We start from the raw sequence: 18,788 nt of genomic DNA, 5'->3' as shown, positions 1-18,788 counted from the left end.
GGACAGAGGATGCTACACAATGAGACACGTGGTTCCAAACTCCTCGCGTTACTGGGATTGTATTTTAAAAGAATCTATCGAAATAAGACTAAGAAATAATATTATTAACCGTGATTATGGATACCCGCTACGTGAAACTTGGAAATCCTGTTTTATCAGATATGAAGAAACAACGGCATCTGAATCGGCAAGCTATGAGTACTATCGTTTTTCAACAGTGTTTACCAACAGAGGCGCTGCAACTCTTCTAGCGCCAGGGGGCAGCAGCAACGACTGAGCGCTTGCTCATTTTGCCTTGGCGCATGCGCCTCCGCAATTTCGCTGCATATAAAGGTACCGTCGTTCACAGTTTGAAGCAGTTATCGGCGAGAGCGGCTTAGCTTTTCTCACTAGAGAAATGATGGCGGCCAGCTGGACCGCGAAAATATTGTGTGCGGATGACAGTTTGATTCGGCTGAAGACCTGACAAGAATCTCATCTGTTAATATGCCGGTAAAGTCTACATAGTCAACGTTTTGGATAAAGATAATGATTAATATGAAACTGTAATGATGTTTCCCTGGAGTTTTTCTCCATTTCCCAGACTTACTATCAGCGTTTTCCAAAAAATTTCAGCGGTGTCTCAGCGAAGGGAAAGCACGAACTTTTGTCGAGGCGATAAACATGTTTCTGAGTGATTCACATCTGGACCCGCTCTAACTACAAATCTGTACTGGATGTGTGTGTTCCTAAGTGTGATCAGACAAACCCCAAACCAATACCGCAAAGAAAGCGAAGGGATCGTAGGTATGAATCTGTGAGTTGAAAACTTTACACTGGAAAATGAAGCCGAGAAAAGTTAGCAAGAAGCTATGCAATGCACGTACATACAGTAGGAGAACAATCCTAACATACGACTTCCAGTACGCAGACAGCAAACCGTTGCGTAGCGACATTGCAGAAGATAACGGTAAAAACTCAAGACTCTGCAGTTGGCCTTGGAGGCGCGGCTCAAGCGCTTGCCGACATGCAGCAGCTTAGCCAGTGTCTGCTCTAAAAGGTCACAACACCACCACACTTGTGACACTGCCACAACAGATTCACAAACTCATGCTAGTTATGCAGGGCTGCGACAGCTGATTCAGGTGCTTGACAGCCGAAGCGACAAGTGATACGGAAAATTGTGGGCTATATCAATACATGATTCATACTGTGTTGATCAAATTATTTTGCCGCTGCTTATTTTAAGCGCACAGAATAAAAATTCAATTATGACTGGTAGATCCCAACGAGTATTTCAGCTGCCTAGGTAGGAAGGATACCTCCCTTCTCGCTCTTTGGCAATCTCCCTTCGCTATGTGTAAGTCTGTTCAAAAGTTTATGCTAGGTGTAGAACATTTCGGTAAGTACATCAAGAGTTTAATGGTGTAAGAAAAGATGAAACACTGTGTGAGCACATGGCACTAGGAGGGTTGCCAAACTTATTATGTAATTGATAGGGTGTAAAGACAAGCACATACTGTGGTTATAATAAGTAACTATCACTGGTTAATAGTGATTATAAACACGATACTGGCGTTTATACATTTTTTTGCGTTCAGAGCAGGATTATTTCTAAAATTTCCGAAGTGTCATTAATATGTAATTTATTATATCGTCATTCCTTCCATAATATTCCTTGAAATTAATAGGAATTGTAGTTCTACTGTAAATACTACTAAAGAAAAAACTGCAAGCAGCTACCCTTGTCTGCTGAATGATTTGTTTTGCCATAACTAGTTTTGGATGTGAGACCATCATTTGATGGCAATGGGGATATCTTGTAAAAATTTCCCGTAATTTTGATCCCAAAGAAGGTGAAATTTGTACAAAAAATCTTCATTGCCATCTAACGATTCATGGAGAGTCGCGAAATAAATGTTTCGTCAATAAGTGTGGCTAGTTGCAATTTTATCTTCAGTTATATTTACGAAAACAGTCACAGTGTTCTCAAACCGACGTGGGTAAAATGGTGTAACAATATATTTATAAAATTCTGAGAATCAATTCTTATCAGTGCATCGTAGAACAAAACAATTCCATACCATGTGTACCTTGCAGTTATTCTCTTTCGCTCAATATTTTTGAAGTTGTTTTGTTATCCTGATGTATCTACCTTATGCACAGAGACGACCTTCGAAATAACTATTTAGCACATTCTGCGTCTTTTTTTCTTTTTAGTTGCGTTGGTTTGTGTCACCTACCCCAATTGAGAAGTGCTTGTGCTATATAATTTCTCTAAGAACCATCAATTAATAAAGAAGAAGTACGCAATCTAAAACGTAGCGAAAGAATAATTTATGTCGGAACGTATCTTAAATATGGTCTTTGTTTAATTTGCAACTGAGTGGTGCAGACCGCATCAAAATCCATCAGGTGGATCGTAAGTTATTCGAATTTTAATTGAGTAGCGCGTCAGGCTTCACGGAGGGCCTCGGAAACAGGGCTCGGCCGTCGCAACTGGAGGCGGGAAGGCCGCCGAAGACGCGAGGCCTGCACGTGGGGCGGAATCGAGGGCGTCGGGAATTTTCTCCAAGCTTGGCGCAACAATACTTCGGTGAAAAATTAAACTATGACGCAGTTTCTTGTGGGAAGTCGCCCGTCAGCGGCAGTGCTTGGACTCATCCGTGGCCCTGATGGATGGGAGTAGCAAACGAATGACTCGCGCGTGAAACACGTGTGGGGCGCCATAACATCAAAATTGGTTACTGTCGGGTGACTGATATGCCTGACGTCACAGTCGGCTAAAAGGGTATAATGAGGGGTCGGAGTCCCTTTCTCGAGGCATGCCACAACGTGTGCTGACCGAGGGCGCATATCTTCTTGGTAGTTCATATGATGTAAGCAAAGTTGAAATATGAACTTGCGTGGGAACTAAGAACTGACTAATTTGTGTTTCAGAGTTATATTTTTGACTGTGACACCAACTAAAGATTTACATTTAGTAAGCTCATATGAACAAAGCTACTGTCGCCTTATCACATCATCTCACACACTGTACTCTTAAGTAGGACAATGCTTTTTTATCTTTCTGTGTACTTTCTCAGTGTTGTGCTAAATAATCGCAACTGTGTTGTGTCAAATAATCGCAGATTAACTTCCGCTCGCGATCGTGGGCGTCAATTCTTATCGTCTTTGAATAGTGCGTGTTTCGGTGCCACGAAGTTTCATAACTATCTGCAGTAACACTGATATCAGACTGCGGTCGCTACACTTTTTTCAAGGGAGAATAGTATTACTAGTGAAACTTGAAACTTCCTGGCAGTTTAAAACTGTGTGCCGCACCGAGACTCGATCTCGGGACCTTTGCCTTTCGCGGGTAAGTGCTCTACCAACTGAGCTACCCAAGCACGACTCACGCCCCGTCCTCACAGCTTTACTTCTGCTCTCCTGCGAACCTTGCAGAACTAGCACTCCTGAAAGAAAGGAAATTGTGGAGACGAGATTTTCACTCTGCAGCAGAGTGCACAGCCCCCACGATGTGGTTAAGCCATGTCTCTGCAATATCCTTTCTTTCAATGGCTCTGAGCACTATGGGACTTAACTACTGAGGTCATCACTCCCCTAGAACTTAGAACTACTTAAACCTAACTAACCTAAGGACATCACACACATCCATGCCCGAGGCAGGATTCGAACCTGCGACCGTTGCGGTCACAAATTGACGCGCTTAGAACCGCACGGCCACACCGGCCGGCTCCTTTTTTTCAGGAGTGCTAGTTCTGCAAGGTTCGCAGGAGAGCTTCTGTAAAGTTTGGAAGGTAGGAGACTAGGTACTGGCAGAAGTAAAGCTGTGAGGACGGGGCGTGAGTCGTGCTTGGGTAGCTCAGTTGGTAGAGCAATTGCCCGCGAAAGGCAAAGTTCCCGAGTTCGAGTCTCGGTCCGGCACACAGTTTTACTCTGCCAGGAAGTTTCATATCAGCGCACACTCCGCTGCAGAGTGGAAATCTCATTCAGTATTACTAGTAACTGGCGGCTACGGCATATGCTTCGTGAATTTTGGTATGTGGCGCTTTTGTCTTCGTATTTATATTACTGCTAATGCAGTCCAATCTAATAGGAAGACGTAGGGACTCGACAATGTAGTGTGTTCTTAATAGCTTCGTGCGTTACTTATTTAATGGTGTACAAGCTTCTCCACGAGAACAGGATGCTACCCCAGCTGCAGCGCCTCGTCAGAACGAATGCAGACCAGTTGAGGGCAGATAGGTTTTAACAGGTGAAAGCAGTGCGGATCGGCAACGAATGAACTGAACCAGCAGGTCTCTGGAATCACTAGATCACGCACGCCTGTTATTTTTCTGCACGCAGCTGCAGACACATCATTCTAAAAGGCGTTGCAGGACTGTTTCTGTCACTATCTCCTACCCTTTTAAATCGCGTCACTAATTATTAATCGGTATGGCGAATTGACGTTACAAGTTGGCCGTGAGCGGAGGAAGCGATCTTTCTGGCTTTAGTCAGTAGTGGACCATCCAGCTGTTAACCAGTAAATGCTGGTAAGACCTTTGTCGCGTGACTAGCTAACCAGCGTATCGTGCCACATGTTCCCGACAACACACACTGAGGTGACAAAGGTCATCGGATACCTTCTAGGATCGTCTCAGACCTTTTGCTCGGCGTAGTGCAGCAGCTCGACATGCTATGGACTCAACTAATCGTTGAAAGACGCCTGCAGAAATAATGAGTCGTGTTGCCTCTATAGTATATACTGTAGTATAAAGCAATTGTGAAAGTGTTGCCGGTGAAGGATGTTGTGCATGAAATGAACTCTCTCTTATGTACCATAAATTTTCGTTGGGATTCTGTCGGTTGATCTGGGCGGTCCTCTCCAATCCTACCATCAGTTCTTACGCACTAAAATCTGGACTCAACTGACTAGGACACATTTTTTCGATCGTCTAGGGCCCAACCAATATGGCCAGGAGCCCAGGAGAGGCGACGCAGGCGATGTCGTGCTGTCAGCAAAGGCATTCGCTTCTGTCTTCTGCTGCCATAGCCATTAACGCAGTGTTGCTTGTTTGCTAGCACTGACAGCTCTACGCAGCCGCCGCTGTTCTCGGTTGTTAAGTGAAGGCCGTGTGCCACTACGTTGTCCGTGGTGAGAGGTAATGCATAAATTTTGGTATTCTCGGCACACTCCTTACACTGGATATGGGGAATACTGAATTCCCTAATGAGTTCCGAAATGGAATGGCCTATGCGTCTAGCTCCAACTACCATTCCGCGTTCAAAGTCTGTTACTTCCCGTCATGCGGTCGTAATCACGTTTCAAACCTTTTCACATGAATCAACTTATTACAAATGACAGGACCGCCTATGACTGCCCTTTTATGCGTTGTGTAGGCGATACTACCGCCATCTTTATATGTGCTTATCGCAATTCCATGACTTTTGCCACATCAGTGTAGATTCTGGTAAATCATGTTGCCGAGAGAGTACCAGATACACAGTAAATCCTGTCTCTGGTGTCAGGACGTTGAAACCCAGCTTCCCTCTCTTTTTCGTAAGAGAACTCTTCTCCCGAAACAAAGAAGACACCTGGTGCCTCAGTGTGTTAGGAATGCCGCACTTCGCACTCACTCAGCTGCCTCATTCATGTTCCTACCCACTTTTCTCTTGCTGTAGTGATTCTGATCCGCTTCCGTAGACGAGATCGCTAACGCACGCCTATGCGGTGGCGGTCTACTCTTGAGGAACGCCGATTCCAATCCTTGTCGCGGAAAATTTTCGCTGCCACCATCTGTCCAACAACGGAAGGTGAGATAGTGACGTCAAGTTCCTGATCACCCGTCTTTTCGCCAGTGTCCCGCATTAAATTCCATACCTCTTCGCACTGTCTCGTCAAGTGAGGGCACGCAACACTGTTGATGGTGATCTGTCCGTCGGATGGGGACGTTAAGCTCGAAGGGCCCCTTTCTGCTTTTCGAGAGCAATAGGCTACGTCCGGAAACCGGGTTTCACCTTACCCCTTTCCTTCACCCATAACAGCACAACCTCAACACTACACTGTACACGCGCTCGTCGCATACACACAGATACAAACTTGACCTTTATAACAGATCGGAGGAATGCAGTGGCAAACCACCTCCACTAGGAACGGCAATGCAGGATACTTGCATCTCATTTCCTGAGTATGGGACGACTTTGACTTTATAATAATTCTGAGCATTTGCACTCTACATTATCCCAGACATGATTCTCCACGGGACATGTCAGGGTAACTGCATTAGCCTGAGCAATTTCAACTGTCACTATCAATGAGCAATGTTCTGATTAATCACTTTTAAGTTCCTAGTTAGTCGCACACTATGGTTTCAATGTTAATATTTCAAACACCTCACATCACTGATTATATGTCAAAAATATATCGAACTGAAAATACCTATATTTAAGAAACTGTAGGATGTAGAGGCTTATCTCACTATGGGTAAGACAGATACTGCCTACAGGAAAATTAAAGAGACCTTTTGGAGTAAAGAGAGCCACTTGTATGAATATCAAGAGCTCAGATGGAAACCCAGTTCTAAGCAAAGAAGGGAAAGGAGAAAGGTGGAAGGAATATATAGAAGGTCTCTACAAGGGCGATGTACTTGAGGACAATATTATAGAAATGGAAGAGGATGTCGATGAAGATGAAATGGGAGATACGATACTGCGTGAAGAGTTTGACAGAGCACTGAAAGACCTGAGTCGAAACAAGTAGACAACATTCCATTAGAACTACTGACGGCCTTGGGAGAGCCAGTCCTGACAAAACTCTACCATCTGGTGAGCAAGATTTACGAGACAGGCGAAATACCCTCAGACTTCAAGAAGAATATAATAATTCCAATCCCAAAGAAAGCAGGTGCTGACAGATGTGAAAATTACCGAACAATCAGTTTAGAAAGTCACGGATGCAAAATACTAACGCGAATTCTTTACAGACGAATGGAAAAAACTGATAGAAGCCAACATCGGGGAAGATCAGTTTGGATTCCGTAGAAATGTTGGAACACGTGAGGCAATACTAACCTTACGACTTATCTTAGAAGAAAGATTAAGAAAAGGCAAACCTACGTTTCTAGCATTTATAGACTTAGAGAAAGCTTTTGACAATGTTAACTGGAATACTCTCTTTCAAATTCTGAAGGTGGCAGGGGTAAAATACAGGGAGCGAAGGGCTATTTACAATTGGTACAGAAACCAGATGGCAGTTATAAGAATAGAGGGGCATGAAAGGGAAGCAGTCCTTGGGAAGGGTGTGAGACAGGGTTGTAGCCTATCACCGATGTTGTTCAATCTGTATATTGAGCAAGCAGTGAAGGAAGTTCAGAGTAGGTATTAAAATCCATGGAGAAGAAATAAAAATTTTTAGGTTCGCCGATGACGTTGTAATTCTGTCAGCGAGAGCAAAGGACTTGGAAGAGTAGTTGAACGGAATGGATAGTGTCTTGAAAGGAGGATATAAGATGAACATCAACAAAAGCAAAACGAGGATAATTGAATGTAGTCAAATTAAGTCGGGTGATGCTGAGTGAATTAGATTAGGAAATGAGACACTTAAAGTAGTAAATGAGTTTTGCTATTTGGGGAGCAAAGTAACTGATGATGGTCGAAGTAGAGAGGATATAAAATGTAGACTGGAAATGGCAAGGAAAGCGTTTCTGAAGAAGAGAAATTTGTTAACATCAAGCATAGATTTAAGTGTCAAGAAGTCGTTTCTGATGATAAGTATTTGTATGGAGTGTAGCCATGTGTGGAAGTTAAACGTGGACGATAACTAGTTTGGACAAGAAGAGAATAGTAGCTTTCGAAATGTGGTGCTACAGAAGAATGCTGAAGATTAGATTGGTAGATCACATAACTAATGAGGAGGTATTGAATAGGATTGGGGAGAAGAGACGTTTGTGACACAACTTGACTAGAAGAAGGGGTTTGGTAGGACATGCTCTGAGGCATCAAGGGATCACTAATTTAGTATTGGAGGGCAGCGTGGAGGGTAAAAATCGTAGAGGGAGACCAAGAGATGAATACGCTAAACAGATTCAGAAGGATGTAGGTTGCAGTAGGTACTGGGAGATGAAGGAGCTTGCACAGGATAGAGTAGCATGGAGAGCTGCATCAAACCAGTCTCAGGACTGAAGACCACAACAACAACAACAACAACAACTACTACTACTACTACTACTACTACTACATATACTGACTTCTGATGTAGTTAGAAGTGGATTCTGTTCCCTACAAACCAATTATTCACAATCTTAACTGCTATGTCGTTTACGGTACAATCAACATGTTTTGTTTACGTCATACGAAATAAGAATGACTTCTGAATATTACCAACGTTCTAGGTGCTATTCTCATTCGGTCCTAGAAATTAGTATTACTTATCGATACATTCTCCTCTGCCAGTGCTTTGTGTATGTGCAAAATATCATGTTTAAGTTCTTAGTCTTTCAAGGCCAGTATCAATCTGAATAAACTCATTTTGGATATTTTATGGCGTCAATATGAAACATTAAAACAACTAAAATGCCAACGTCTCGACCGACTTTGAACTGATCTTCCTCACGGTGCCTAACTGTTGGATTCCACGTTGAATTCTAGATTCCCATAGAAATGATTAAGTTTGTTCACAGTTCAGAGGCAAGAAATAGACACCACCTCCAAAAGGAGGATACCTAATTTATTGTCTGTTCAAATCAACTTTCAAGTGCGCAAATGGTTTATTAAAAGTTTTCATCGCTCAAAAAATAAACAATAATGGCTCAGGCATAGAAAAAAATATACAGTGCCTTTGTCAGATAGCAGTATGCCAGTATGCACAACTGAAATTAGGGCTTTTCTATACGAAAATGACCGCTAGAGATGTCGTGCTGGTTGACGGGCTCGCATTTCGCAGGAACGAGGTCCAAAATTCAGTCAGATCATCAAGATTTAGGTTTTCCGAGCTTTCCCTAAACCGACTGGACTGAATGAAGAGATTTATAAGAGTACATTGCCGATTTCCTCACCGTCGACGTAACGGTAAACCCTCTTCTTCCTGTCTCCTTTCTACAAAATATATCAAAGGAAACGCAAGTGCTGGAAGTGTTCTGGTGTCCTTTTGGATTCGCCGCTCCACGAAATACTGTCAACCGATTGTGGTGTTCATATACGTGCCTTGACTTGCTGGGCTCACTGGTTGATGAAACGAGACCGCTCCGACCCAACCTCAGTGACGGCTGCTTTAGCTCGCCCCCTCCACAGAGGTCGTTGGCCGTAAGACGGGGGCGGAGACACGGATCGGCGTTCCACTGTCAGCAACCCACGGACCGTGGCGAGCGCGTGCAACATGGCCGGTATAGGCCCCGTCCAGCATTTCCTCCTCATTGTTTTTACCACTATTGTGCGACATTAATTTGACCGGTCACCTAATAACATCCTGCATTTGTTCACGAACACAGCGATTCACACTGAACAAGAGTAGTTGATTTATATTTGCACAATGTGGTACTTCGCCAGATATGATCCTCTCAGAGATGTTATGTTCAAACATAGACCGGTGTGAGAGTGTCGGAACAGGGGTTATGTGAAAACGAAGTAGTGAAGTGCATCCCATACGTAGAGGGTATCGTCAGATTGGAAGAGATGGCATCAAGCTTAACAGTCTTAAAAATAAAACCAGCACCAAATCTCGTGACAGTTACATTACGCTTCACGAAACGAACTACACAGTCACACTTCTTTACTACCCACATTTATAGAAAAGCGTGCACAAACAACTTTTCGGGGTAGTGCTGGAGTTAAAAAAATTATAAACGTCTATCCAGATGATTGTCAAAGTTATCGTTGCCTATCTTAGTGCCCAACAACACGCAATATTTCACAATGTCTTCAGCTAAAAACATCAATCACGCAATAATATTAGCCGCCTTTTTGGTGCACGGTTCCACAGCCACAGTAACTTTTTCATACTAAGCTTGTTTCCTGCACCACGCTGTATTTTTGTTTGCAACGAACACGTCGTTTCATGCGCAGTTAGCTAATTTCACACTTTTGGGCATTATCAAGTATCCTGGTGGTAAAGAATAACAGAAGGTTAGTTCATAATGCCGAATGGGATGAAATAGTGTGTGTTCCACATAAAAATACAGCCTAATGCAAAAAAACTGACTTGGTGCAATAGAGCAACATTAACAATACAATTATAATACGTGTGTATATGACAGTTTAACTAGAGCCAGGCATAACTGTAACCTGGCAACCAATTAGTATCCCCACTCCCCAAAAGAAAAGAAATTTGAGTAAGATGAAATAGACCTAAATCAATCACAAATCCTATTTCGGCTGACATTTCTCTATTCGTGCGCGTTTCAATATACTTGTTCCTTAGACTTCAAAAGGATGCCCATCTCAGCACTACTCCGTCTGGAATGAAACCCGTGGCCTATAAACATGTTCATGTTCAGTGGGTAACACAGACAAAACTGAGCATGAACATTTGCTCCAAACTGTTCTCTTAGTGTAACTTTCGACGGTTTTATGACCGCTGCTGGTCGACCGGCAAGTGTCAAATCACCTGCACCAACTTCACAGTGCGTTTTTCCGAACAATTTGCGCCTCTCGTGGATGTCTCCATATAGTCGTTCTTTATCCATGAACGTTCTGGATTTCCCTGTCAGTTCTACACTGGATTTGTCCTTCTGTCAATAAATGACGGACTATACGTATCTGCTGTTCACTTGTGCACGGCACCAAAACGAGCTCAAATCTTCCTCTTTGATCCCTGCTTCTGTCACGAGAATTAAACTTTATGAAATGTATCAGACTGTATGCAATGATAAGTAGAATTCGTTGCCAAACCGCGGCAGTAAAAGCAGAATTCCGCACAGTACAGGATTCAGAGTCTCACCTCTGGACAATTCTTTTAAACGCGATCACAGAAACACGCATTTAATCTTGGCCGGTTTCGACCGTTCACCGACCATCTGCAGAAGCAATACATCTTAAGTGGCGCACAGAGAATACACGGCAATCGTCTTACGTGTAACGCTGGCCAGAGTTGAATGAAATTACTGTCATTGTGTCTAAAAGAAATATAGCTGAGTAGTAAATGTCAATCGGGTTTCCGCCGGGAGGGAATGTCGTTTCTTGTGGAACTCACCTCTTCCAAACAAACAGGTCGAGAGGCTCCCGCCAGGTGGCTCCCGCTCGGGGAGCAAGTCCTTACGAGGGCCTGCAACAACAAAACATAAATCTTAACATATCACCAAAAACTGATAGCGGTCGTGTACATGAATACACATCGATACTGAAATTCCCAGAAAGAATGGCTCAAATGAAACCAACATTGAGGATGACTAGAAACGTGTAATAACATAATAAGTGTTATAGGAGTGCAAAAAGATGTGCTCGAACATTCATAATGGGCTCAATTCTGTTACTCGTAACTTACGTTTTGCTGTGGAATGCTCATGCCGTTTCAGTGGTAGACGCTGCGAGAGCGGAGAAACTTACTGTTGAAGTTACGGGAGCGTACACTCCCAAAACGCTCAAGGAACATCTTGATTCCTCCGACAACTGGATGGATATAATTGAAGTCCGTCATGCGAGATAGAGTCTAAATGGGGGCCTTTCTCCAACAAGTGACAAATGGTTTATTATGACATCTCAAGACACACCTACTGTAGTAAAGTCTGATAAATACGACTGCATACACAGGCGTCTCTGCATCTCATCGTAAGGTAGGATGCAGGTAACACTCCACGAAAATTGTTTGCCTAGTTACGTAGCGATGCAGTTTCGCGTGGGATATGGGGTGGACCGGAAAGTAATGCTTCTTACTAGAACCTTGTGCAGCGCTTTCGTACTCGATTTTTGTGCAGCGCTTAGTATGGAATCCATACATATTACAAAAAGTGTGTATGCGCGCGCGCGTGCGTTTTCCACGCCTCCTCCTAAACCAATGGACCGATTTAGGCCAAACGTGGGCAAATATCCCGTGATAAGAATCACCTACCTATCATAGATCAGGAGATATGACGTCATAAATAAAAAATGCCGGATTGTGCATGATGTTTAAATTTATTACTCCTTTGCTACTAACTCTATTCGTAGTACATTTTGCAATATATCCACATATTCCGCTGAATGTACCTACGCGAATATATTATTGTACGACACATCGTTCAAGAGATATGACGTCGTAACCGCTAAGATGTGTGAAAAAATGCCGTACCCTGCATAAAGTTTTAATACATTTATTCTTTTCTACTAAGACACTCCTAAAATAGAGATAACTTAAAGAAATACTTGACACCTGCATCGCTTTTGACAGTTTTCATCTGCGAAGTGGATACGGATACAGCTGAAACAGTAACCGTCTATAAAGCTATGAAGAGGCGTTGCAAAACAGACGTTTGGGAAATCGCATTGTAGACACACGAAACAACTGCGCCCCGACTACAGTAACTATCTTTTTTGTTATTACACTACAAACAGTTCATTTTTTGTGATTCTACGTTTTCTCCCGGCATATTTCTTGCTCGAACAGTCCACGAGTGTACTGCCGGTCCATAGTGTCCAACGGGCACAATATTTCGGCCATCAGACATGCCGCCATTGTCAGGTGCACTGACGAAGAGAGCTGAGGGCGAGCGGCCGTCTTAAATCCCCTCCCCCTGCTAGGCGTTCTCTCCGCGGTCCGCGCACGCTGCCGCGCGGCGGCGGCGGCGGTCGTTAAGACGCTGGCGTCGGCGTCTGTGGTGGCGTCGGTGTAACTGCCTCGTCCGCCCTGGTCGCCCGCTCGTTTTCTTTGCTGAGCGTCTTTTTAATTAGCCTAAATGCTGGTTCCCATGCCTTGCTGAGGTTATAGCCGCAATCTCGGTTGATGAGTCCGTCCTGGTAAGAATTTCGATAGCCTCTCTAACGACGCTGTCCCAGTATTTAGATGTATGTGATAAGACCCTGGTATGTTGGTAGTCCATTTCGTGATTTTCGGAAAACCAGGGCTCTGCGGCCGCCGACTTGTTGGAGCACCTAAGTCGATGATGTTCTCGGCAACGACCTTCGATGGTGCGCACTGTCTATCCAATATAAGCCTCCCAAACTGACGGAATCTGGTATATGCCGGCCTTCCGCAAACCGAGATCGTCTTTAACACTTCCCAATACTGCTCGTGTTTTATTGGGTGGGCAAAAGAGTTCCTACTCGGTGTTTCCCCAATATTAGTCCTATTTTCCCCGATAGTGCGCCTGTATACGGTATATAGGCAGTGGCTCTCTCTTCCTCTGTGGCTTCTTCCGTCTCCACACGCTGTACTGTAGAGGTGGTGCGGAGAGCGCGCCTGATCTGCCATTCCGAGTACCCGTTTTTCCGGAATACAGTTTTGAGGTGTTCCAGCTCATGGGGCAGAGATGGTGCACGCCCTGTGCACCCCATTCCTGTGCGAAGTGTGGTGGCAGCTAACACCATGCAAATACAGGTCGGTGTGCGTTTACTTCCTGCATACCCCATGGCCGAGGGTGCCATCTGCTCTTCTTTTGACCATGACGTCCAGGAATGGTAATCTTCCTTCTGCTTCGGTCTCCATAGTGAATTTGATGTTCAGATGTATGGTGTTCAGGTGTGTACGGAAGTATAGGAACTTGTCCCTTCCATGGGGCCACATCAAGAACGTTTCATCCACATAACGGAGAAAACAAGTAGGTTTCCATTTGGATGGCGCCAAATCTTCCTCCTCGAAGTACTCTGTATAGAAATTCGCGACTACAGGCGAGAGTGAGCTCCCCATCGCGACATCTGTTTGTTCATAGTATTCTCGATTAAAGAGAAAATACGTGGAGGCCAGAACGTGCTTGAAAAGGTCAGTCGTCTTCTCGTCAAATTTCTGCGCAATAAGCTCAACTGACTCTAGAAGAGGCACCTTGGTGAATAATGAAATACCGTCAAAACTCACCAGGATATCTGAGTCTTTCAGCTTGAATTTGTCGAGACGTTTTGTGAAACCCACAGAATTACGAACGTGATGAGGGCATTTACCCACATAAGGGCTTAGGAATTCTGCCAGGTATTTGGCCAGCAAATATGTAGGTGCCCTAATGTTGCTGACAACTGGGCGTAACGGCACCTCTTCTTTGTGGACTTTAGGGAGTCCATAAAGTCTTGGCGGTACAGGTCCTTGAGATGTCAATTTCTAGGCGACACCCTCTGGTAAATCCGCGTCCTTGAGAAAAGCCCTAGTCTTGTTCTCCACCTTCTTTGTGGGGTCAGCGTTGATCTTTCTGTAAGATTCTTCTTTAGCAGGCTCTGCATCTTCTCGATGTAATCCTTATGGGAGAGAAAACCGTAGCATTGCCTTTGTCAGCCGGTAAGACGACAATCTCAGGGCACTGTCTCAGGTCTCGAATGGCTGCCCTCTCCCTGCTGGTTCTCGTCAGAGCACGGTAGAGTTCCTGGCGTACTTCTTCAGCTGCTTCAGGTGGTAGTCGTGCAGCAACCTGTTCAACTGCACTGACAGTGTCCGCTACCGGCGTGAACCTAGGTGTGGCAGCAAAATTAAGTCCCTCCTCCAGAAAAGAAACTGCATCCCCAGTCAGCTCAATGTCAGTGAGATTTATGGCGGTCTTGCGTTGGGCCTTCAACAAGTCAGAGAGACGAGAGAATTAAGATATCTGACGTCCCGAGGCCTTCTTATGTGCAGAATTGGCGGTCACCCAAGTAACACCATCAATCCAGTCCCAGGTCCCGGAATTTTAATGATTGGCTAATTGTAGATGTAGTTTAAGTAGTTCCTGGGAGTTGGTCAAGTCACCTATCTCGATGTTATTCACATACTGAGACTGTCCCTTCGAAAACTTTTGCGACTTCTTTAACATCTCCCGGCACCAACTCACACGTCGTGTCATTTGCTCTTCCGTCAGTCTGTGCGGCACCCAGAATATAGTTGTACGATGTGGACACACGTCACAGAGTGCCAGAGTCATTTCTACAAAGCACTGGTCTATGTTTAAACCACGCGCGAAGTTGTACCGCAAAACAGTCCGAATCTCGCTTCGTGACCACGATGCCATGGCAACCATTTCAGACTAATTCTGCTAGTGAACGACTACATCCACATACTTCAGCCGGTAGGACAACAATCTCAGGGCACTGTCTCAGGTCTTCATTTTTGTTATATTCCGTTTGGCAATAACGTCACTGTGAAAATAATTAGGTTGGTGCATAAGTTCATAGCGTTTTTGTTTTGCATTTTGGTATTCCGGTTGCTATTTATCGATTGTCATTTTTATTTGTAGTTTACTGTTTCTATTTGTAGTTTACTGTTTCTATTTGTAGTTTACTGTTTCTATTTGTAGTTTACTGTTTCTATTTGTAGTTTACATATTGTTATTTTTAGATAGTGAGTGGAGCTATGGATGCTAGGAAATGGAGTGCAATCGGAACAGTTCCGACACATTCTTAATATATCGCAAGTGGACAGAACACAGCAAGAAAATGGTTCTCTCTTTTTAAGGAGGATCGTTTTGACATTAGTGGCCTTAGGGGTTTGATGAAGATGTCCGTGTACTCGAGAACTGACAAATGTGATGAACTGTGATCATTCCACCATTGTGCGACATTTGCACGCAATGGGGAAGGCTCAAAAATCGGGTATATGGGTATCACATCCGCTCAGCCAAAAATAACAAAAATCAGCAGGTGACCATATGTGCATCTCTTCATGCTCGTCGTCAATTGGCTTGTGAACAACACCGACCATTTCTATTCTGCACCGTTGTTGGCGACGAGGAATGGAGTCTGTACGCTAACATAAAGAAAAGAAAGGAATGGTTGAACCCAAACAAAGCAGCAAATCCCCGTACAAAGAGCTGCATGCATAAAAAAAAATAACGTTACGCATTTGGTGGAATAGCGACGGTGTGGTGTAGTAGGAATTTATTCCCCGAGGTGTAACCATCACTGCTGACATTTATTGTCCACAGCTGAGATGTCATGCGGACGCAGTCCACGAACAACGCCCAGGAAGAGTGCGTGAACTGACGCTGCTCCACGACAACGCCCTCCCGCTTTCTGCTGGACTGACAAAAACACTATACACACGTTAGCTTGGGAAGACATTCCGCAGCCACCTTATTCACCTGATATCGCGCCTTCAGATTTTCACCTTTTTCACTTTCTATCGAACAACCTTCAAGGAACTTCCTTTCCGAATGAAAATGCGTTCGACGAGTTCCCCAACTCAAAACCATGTGACTTTTACAGTCACGGAATCTGGAAGTTAACCCAGCGTCGGGAGACTGTTGTGAACAGTGAAGGAGAACATATTACTGGTTACTCTGTTAAGTGTATCTGTTGTGTTTATTAAACTTATAGAAAAACGATGCGAACTAGTTTTCCAAGTATATGTAGACCTCAATTTCTTAAGATTGCTCGTCAAAAGTTGAAGTTTCGTTATGCTGATAGATACTGCACAATCGACGAATAATAGATGGTCGCATTTATGTCATTTTCGCAAGTGACGAGTGATTTGGATGAAGTCCACTTTTTTGGCATGGTGCGCTACTGCCAGTAAACAATGAAATTACTTGCCGCGTCAGTTTCTCACCGTCCTCAGATTTTGACACAGAATCTGAAAAAAAGGAGAAAGAAAGAAGCTTTGTGTACAGTAACAACTCCTACTCACAGCCAACTTGAAACGACCGTAAGGTCACCAGGAGTATGAGTAACTACTGACGTCAACCTGGTGGATGCGTCCTTGTTGTTGAACAGGCAGTTTCATCAATGCGCTTGGTTTTACCTCGAATATATTTATCTACATTTAAAGCCGCCAGCCACGAAACATGTACGCATGTCTGAGCGAATTTTGTTCGGTATTTCCTTTACGAAATATTTACACCGGCACTGCATTCCCTTACTTGACACGCTGCACATCTGTCCGTTGACAGCGGACATTCCCTTCCAAGAAGGTTAGAATATAGGGAGACGTCCTTAGGCCGAAAAAGTGAAGCATTCGTCCACCATATTGGTATTACTAAAGTGTTCGTATTCCTGTTCTGCTCTTCAGGTTCACTTAAAATAGAAATAAAACATTCGGGTGTTTTGCCGCTATGTACACCACGCTTGTCGAGTGAGAACTAACGTTAAAAAATTAAGTTTTCAACCGTCTGATGATGGGTATTCATTCACGAAAAAGTATATTGTTTCGAAGAACATACTCAGAACTGACTGTCAATTAAACGCTTCAAACTAAGAGGTTACGTTTAACAGAGGACTTTATCGGAGAGACTTCTAAGACTCATTAAGATGGTGGACTGGCTTCAACTGACGTCTGTGCTCTGAGCCCTTACATGAAACAACTTTCGTGTGATTTTAATGCAAATTAAGGTAAGTGAATATTGCAATTAATTCTTCTAAGGAAAAGATTACCAGCAATAAAGACGCTGACGCACAGATTCGCGGCGAAACTCCCCCCCCCCCCAATTCACCACAAATTTCCAATCCCTTTCACTGCAGCAGAGGAAGTGAAAGCTGCAATGCCCGTAACCAATGCCCTCATTTATCGTCGCTCACTGAGGAACCTTACTGTCGTCATAAACCCACGACTGAAAGCAGTTGAGAATACGGAATGTCCACTGAACAGTCTTCCTCCTCTCTTCTCCCCCCCCCCCCCCACACGACTACATGACCACGACATGTAATAGCTTAGGACAGTGTTTTTCAACCTTATTGAATACGCGACCCCTTTCCAAGTAAAAATATTTTGGCGACTCCCAAAACCATAATAGAAGTATGTCAGCGACTTCAAAAGCAACGTATCTGATTTTCGTTCTATTGATACTATACTGATCGAGAAATTAAGTGCAGTTTGAAAAGAGGGCGCAGTGCTCTGCGGGCAGAGATATTACATTCTTTGCCGCGGTAGAGGCGTGCGGGTGGGAAGGGGTCAGCGGGGGCGTAGTCGCGCGTTTTCGGTCACTGCAAACAGTTGTCCGAGTACGCCAGCAAGTACGGACGTGATTAATGTCTTCGCGCTTCGCTCTGAGCGAGCATAAAATAGACGAGTTTCTTCCTCTTCCTCCTGCGACCCCGATCCCCTGAGCAAGGCTTTGCGACCCCCCAGGGGGTCGCGACCCACAGATTGAAAAACATTGGCTTAAGAAGACGCTGCTCTCCAATGCACAAGTTGTTCACTTTTGTTTTAGTGGCCCTGCAAGTGCGAATAACGCACAGTGTCCAGGTCGTCCTCTGGAGATACCATCACATGAACTGCGCATATGCAGCAAAGAGGAAGCTAATAGAACACTAAGGAGATCTATAAAAATGCTTGGTATTATATAACTGTGCTAATCCGGAGTTACATTCTGAAACTGGGTAAATGAGTTTGGTACAATGTTAGACTTCTCCAAATAATCCAAGCTACGAACGTCAGGCATCAGCAATAATGCAGGAAAAACGTTAAAATTCCACCAAAAATCATTCCCCGAACTCTTGAACTGACTGAAGCATGAACAGCTGCACACGAACATCGAGCTCTCGCCAAACAACGTACCCCCTGGGCACCGCATTCACTTAAAGAGTAGCAAAAGGCCTCGCAGGTCGACTGGTTCGTTTTTATTCAATTCAGACAACTTAACTGGTAGATATTCGACGAGACACGACATAGTGACTGGTAACAACACATGGAAACACCATTTTGAAAGCAAAACCGAACAATATTACGCAGTTTGGTGCCGCTGAAAAGTCTTAGTGAACAAGCTGAAACGCGTGCTTAACTGTGGGACAAAATGATCGCCTCGTACTTC

General features: G+C 44.1%; 1 protein-coding gene across 4 annotated transcripts in view; it reads right to left on the bottom strand.

Annotated features, from left to right (window-relative positions):
• LOC126235881 (CD109 antigen-like) overlaps positions 1-18,788 on the bottom strand; it is a 565,987-nt gene that overhangs the window by 191,870 nt on the left and 355,329 nt on the right. For all 4 annotated transcript variants that reach the window (XM_049944806.1, XM_049944808.1, XM_049944805.1 and 1 more), the window contains exon 2: positions 11,150-11,221. The gene's annotated coding sequence lies outside the window, so the exon portion shown is untranslated. The remainder of the gene's footprint in view (positions 1-11,149; positions 11,222-18,788) is intronic.

The sequence above is a fragment of the Schistocerca nitens genome, chromosome 2 (genome assembly GCF_023898315.1).
Source record: "Schistocerca nitens isolate TAMUIC-IGC-003100 chromosome 2, iqSchNite1.1, whole genome shotgun sequence".
NCBI classification, from domain to species: domain Eukaryota; kingdom Metazoa; phylum Arthropoda; class Insecta; order Orthoptera; family Acrididae; genus Schistocerca; species Schistocerca nitens.
Note: the sequence above shows the minus strand (reverse complement) of the source record. Positions and strands in the feature narration are given on the sequence as shown.